At 36.3% G+C, this 6,150-nt stretch overlaps 1 pseudogene; it reads right to left on the bottom strand.

The window, feature by feature from the left end:
- Positions 1–3,223: 3,223 nt before the first annotated feature.
- Positions 3,224–4,212, bottom strand: LOC149166100 (uncharacterized; annotated as a pseudogene).
- Between the last annotated feature and the right edge of the window lie 1,938 nt (positions 4,213–6,150).

Raw genomic sequence — 6,150 nt, 5'->3', positions numbered from 1 at the left:
AGCATGAGCCGAGAGGGATCAAATTTCTTCAAGTACAAATTTCTTTGGAGTGCAAAATACAATGTGTACTTTTTTATTGTTGAAATTGTTTTTTTAAATGCTATACACAATACATATATAAGACCAAATAAATGTTTAACCATAAAACGTTTTTTCATGATATATACATAAACTTTTTTAAATGATATATAATATAACATAATTGACATTAAAATATTTTACATAACATGTACATTGAGATACTTTATAGCACAAATTAAGATTGGTTTCTTTATTATTAATACATTTTTAAGTATATGTCAATATGAATTTGTATTAAAATATTTTATTGATAAACCACATTGAATATATTTTTATATACAACATTAAAATATTTTATTTTAACAAATTATTTTCTATATATAGATATATATGAAATTGATAGCATAAATTAGGTAACATAGATCTTCAAATGGATTATTTAAATCTCCTATTGAAATAGTTTTGAAAAGCCTAAGGTTTAAATATGTTACTCACAATATATTTTTTCTAAATTCTAATTATTTTACAACATATTCAATTTTTTTATTATATCCTACATTATTTTTTCTATTTAAAGCATAATTTATTTATTTATTTATTTATTTTAAAGGTCCATGTGTCAACATGTGGGACAAACGGACAAACTTGCACATCCCCCTCATACTGGGTTGTAGAATGAGCCTATCAGCTCACTAACCTTAGAGTATAATAGATGTCACTGAGTAAATATAATATATTTTATTTGTGTCTATAGAGCGAGAAATGAAGAGTTTATATTATATAAAAAATTGTATCTAATGCTAATTCCTTTTAAGTGATTTTGGCCAACGAAATATTTTGTTTCTAAAAAGGCATGAGTTTGGGTGCCTAAAACAATTTTGATTTTGATGCCCTATGTTTTCCATTGATTTGATCACTAAACGAGAGGCCTATTTTCCCTCCTCCCTTACCTAAATTTTCTTAATATGATGCACTTTGGGATCTAGTTCCTTTGGTGAGAAAATCTATTAAAATGGCTTGTCATTTTCTCAAAGGTTTAATAAGATCTATTGCTACTCAAAATCTCATTGAAGAGAAAATTTGTTCGTAAAAGCGAGACCTATGGGGAGAATACTAAGAAAGATACCCATTGTCACCTTGATGGGATTTCCTAACACTTAAAGGTGGAGGGAAAGTCTCCTAACCTCGGGGGAATCCCTAAAGTACCTATGTCCAAAGAATTTAGAAAGCACAGAAATGCAATATGAGTTAGTTCGCCTAAAACAAAATCTCTCCAACCCTCAAGGAATTAAGGATAAAGGTATATGAGTGTAATATGTGCATAAGGTACTTTTGGAATTTATCAATAATCATGTCACCCAACCTACATCACCAAATATCTTAAATCATTTCAACTTATGTGGTTAATAACAATACTTCAATCATTAGCAATAATAATGAGAGAGGTATTTGATCACTATTTTGAACATTTTGATACAAAAATATGAGAATTCTATTATTATTAATGCACTCTCTTAACCAAGGAAGGTTTTGCACTAAATGCATCTTGAACTCATCTATCCTCAATATTTCTTATTATTGTTGTGGAGGTGACCTAGTTTTTTTCACCAAACAAAGCCTTGTAACATCCTTGTGTTCTCTATATGGTGAATATTAGGTTTTGTATCTAGCGATTACCACCTTTGGTTTTAGGAATATTTTTCCAACACCTTAAAGTGGGAGGAAAGGGCACCAAGGGGACATGTTGTGGCTTTCTTGATAGCCTTCCTTTGGATCCCCCATCATGACTAGTATTTTTATCTCTAGCCAAGAGTTAGAGTCACAACAATATCTTAGAAGTTTCTCTTCCACCATATAATGATAAATAAAGTGTTATTTAATCATTGGATAGAGAAATAATTCAAAATTTTAGTAGCATATAGTCCTGTTGGACACCTAATCCTCTAAGGGTTGGTGTGGAAGCCGAATAGACTAAGGAAGTCCAAGAGACCTTGGGATGTGGAACCCAACGGTCACACCATGTACTATAACTGTATATCATTTGTTAATAATAAATGTACTCTCATGTTTATCTTTCCTATTTTGTTGTTTCCCATGTGTGTGTTTAACATGGTATTAGAGCGAGCGATCTCCTGCCCTGCTCAAGTATGAGCCACTTGTTTATGTGAGATTTTTCTATGGCCTTTATGTGCATGTCAATCCTGCACTTCTACCCATAATCCTAAAATAGTAAAAATTGGCGTCCTAGGTCTACAAATTCATTTGTTCTATATCATCCTACATTATCAATATTCTCCTATTTCATTGCCGCACAGAGAAATGCTCCTTCACTTAGCATTATTTGTGGCCATTTCTATCCTACCATCCTGAATTTTCTCAGTCATTTCACTCATCTCTTTCTCTGTAATAATTCTGGTGATCTTGTCAGTGCTCATTGGGTCAACTTGTCAGCATTATTTGCTTTGACACCACAAGCACTAACTGTAGGTAATTTTGCACGCTGAGAATTTATCAAAGAAAATGTGTTGTGCAGAAGCTGATTTCCCTGGATTTAGTTCAATGGATTACAACTTGAAATCAATGACCCAGAACTAGAGCTTCTATTAGCGAACTAAGAAAATGAATGATTTCATGCTGCTACAATCTTTGAGAGGTAACAAAATTCATATCAGGAAAGTGTGCATTTGATATTATTTCTCTAGTATTTCCTTGAGCTTGCACTCTTGTTTCAGCCGCAACTCCGCCATTAGGAAGTGTGCAAGAGTTCAACTTATTAAGAATGGAAAGAAGATTGTTGCTTTTGTTCCCAACGATGGTTGTTTGAACTACATTGAAGAAAATGACGAGGTGTTGATCGCTGGATTTGGGTGAAAGGGGCATGCCGTGGGAGATATTCCTGGAGTTAGGTTTAAAGTTGTTAAGGTATCTGGTGTATCCTTGTTAGCACTATTCAAGGAGAAAGAGGAGAAGGCGAAGAGGTTGAGTGGGAGTCCGGAGATTCCCTGATTGATTTCAGCCATCAGAGTTCCACCTAGAAGACCGAAGATCCTGAGAGAGAAACATCCATTGCTCCATTGAATAGACTTCTTGCCATTACTCGAAGGTGCCATTGTGCATTGTTTTTCAAAATAACCAGCATCTCCATCTTTGTCATGTCCATTGGGGAACACAAACGCAAACACCGTTGAGAATTCTGGGCACCTTAATTGCCGCGTATCTCTTCACATTCCCAATTAACTGGGTGCTCTGGATTGACCTGTGGATTTTGACAAACTTTGCAACTCAATTTCTGAGTATAATCCCATGCACAGTCCTTTATACCACTAAATTTGGCGGGTGAGGGGTCATTTCTGCTGTTGTATATGCGTTGTTCACCATTTTTGTCAATATCCGAAAATGAAGCACTGAGGTAGGAGCGATCTTCTGGAGCAAGATAAACACCAACATCGTACGATGGACCATTATTATGTGTTCTACTATGGCTAAAACCATGAAGTATGATTGTTGCGGCACATTTGCTAGATGTGGATTGTTGCCTAATTGCAAGGGTCTGATTCATTGATGAAATGCATTTATTGTCCGTGTGTAGGATGCCAGCAAAGAATGGGGAACACTATCTACTCCATTAAACACCTCCATATGATCTTTCTTATTTGTGGATGTAGTAGACTCATTATCTAGATTTAGCCTGTCAAAATCCAGGATTGAATGTGGATCATGCTCCACTCTGTTTAGCATTTGTGTACATTTAGTCTGGCCTCGAATGCTTTGGATAGCTGCAATCAACAACTTATCTCCAACAATCATTCTGACATTCCTTATGATGGTTTCTTTGCCAATTTTTCCTACCTTGTACTGAGCATAGAGGTGTTCCAATGTATTCATATAAGCCAGAGGCAGAGACTTTCTTATGACCGAGAACAACCTCGGAAACGACATGCTGGCAGCACTAGGAATTCACATTGATCCTTTTGCAGGTTCCTGCATCTTGCATTTTCTTCCTTCAACTGAAGCTGAAGAAGGGTGCATGTCATAAACAGAACCCTAGCGAGCAACTTCAACATCCTCCAGAGAGCTGCTGAAACTTTTGGGTACACCACAAATGCCTTGCTTTGCTTTCGATTCAGCCCAGCATTCATGCATTTGATGGGGAACCTTAAAGCTCACAATGTACTGTGAAAGATTGTGCATGGTTCATTGGTATCTTTCTATGAAGACTGTAATTTGGTATGGGTATGTTGGCTCACATATATGATGCATGGTTGGTGCGTGGCTGCTATTTAAATCATTGAAACATATAAAGTCAAATTACAACGTTATTTTGGAGATAATTGCAGAAATATATCAGATTTTTTTGACTATTTTGGGCCCAGCTCCACCTCTATCTCTTGGGATTTATTTCTAGTTGAAATCCTTTGAGGTCTTCATTTTTGCTGAGGCAATGGCCAGAATCAATAATTTTTTAGAGCTATTGAGCACATTAATGTTGTCTACTATTGAAGACACGGTGAAGGTCAACAAAGACACTCTCTTTGACATCCAAACCTGTCTGCAAAATGCATAGGAAAACATTGATTTTTTGCAGCTTGAATCTCAGCTCTAGCGAGTAGAATTACAACAATGAAGTCATCATTCTGTACCTGTTTCTGTTCAGAACAATGAAATGTACTCCCATAAATAATAAGACAATAATGTTACAATTGATTCATACCCAGTGCCCAATAAAGCAAAAGTTGTACATGCAGATGCAGAAATTTAGTCTGCACTTCCCAAGTCGGTCATCAGACCTTGGGAAGAGCTTATCCACAACAAGCACAGAACTGGTCTTGGATATGGAAAGAATGTGTCCTTTCATATTCCAGATTACTCAAAGTTGATCCAGTTTCAAAGTGCTGGATTCCTTCATGACAATTCACCTTTAGCTTCTGCTCCTCTTCCATAGTAACAACATCAAATTGTGAAAATTCTAACACTGTGACCGAGTTGGCCATATGAAAGATCATTGTTTTGATCTTCATCCATGTAAGCACTATCATAAAACTAGCCATTCTCCAAATAGATGCTTCAGAAACAAACCTCTTGCAAGAACAAAGATTCATCTTGGATGGATCGCTTCTTGGCAATGGGCATCAACAGGCAAGAAGATATTCCAGTCATATGTCAGAACTTTTTCTTGAGTATTGAACAATCTTGCAGTTGAGTTTTCCCCATCATCTAACCTTGTATCTGACAGGGGGGTGGAATTATGGTCATCTACAAGCTTCAAAGCCACACCAACCGAGCCTGAGCCATAACATGCCATACCAAATTTAGATTTGTAGCTAGAGACAAAGATGCCCCTGAGCATGCCTTCAGTCTATCATACCTCTTCAAAGAATTGGGGACACTTCCTCTAGCAGAAGACTTCATCTTCTTGCTAGTTTTGGAAGAGTCCCAGGAATTTCATTAAGCAATCCAGAGTTGGTGGTAATCCTTAAACCATCATAGGTTGAGACTTCCCTTTGCAGGCTAAGGTTCTCCCTTTTATGCGGGGTGAGACCTCCCTTTCATAGTTGAAGGTTTCCCTCTTCAAAACATCAGGAGCACTTCCTCTAGCAGAGGACCTAAGCTTCATGCCAGACTTGGAAGAGTTCTGGGAACTGCACTAAGCATCCTAGTGTTGGTAGTCATCCTTAAACCACCACCCTTTATACCAACATTTGAAAGAGCACATTCAGCCTAGCATTCCCATGCATTTTTTCACGTTTTTTTATTACATATATCTTCTTGGACTCATACATAACCCTTCTGATTAAAGGGGGGAATATTGGACACCTAATGCTCTAAGGGTTGTTGTGGAAGCTGAATAGACTAAGGAAGTCCAAGAGACCTTGGGATGTGGAACCCAACGGTCACACCATGTACTATAAATGTATATCATTTGTTAATAATAAATGTACTCTCCTGTTTATCTTTCCTATTTTGTTGTTGCCCATGTGTGTGTTTAACAAGTCCCCTATTGAAAACATTGAAAACATGGAAATTTGGATTTAAAAGAGTTAGTTAGGATTGATACAATGTAGGATCTCTTGTTGTTTCTATATCATATGGATTTTGTTGAGTATGTGCCATATTATTTAAAATATTTTT

The sequence above is a fragment of the Pinus tabuliformis genome, chromosome 5_1, assembly GCF_031772625.1.
Source record: "Pinus tabuliformis cultivar Carrire ecotype Pingquan chromosome 5_1, CPIR1, whole genome shotgun sequence".
In the NCBI taxonomy this organism is placed as follows: Eukaryota; Viridiplantae; Streptophyta; class Pinopsida; order Pinales; family Pinaceae; genus Pinus; species Pinus tabuliformis.
The sequence above is the reverse complement of the archived record's forward strand: the minus strand, read 5'-3'. Positions and strand labels throughout refer to the sequence as shown.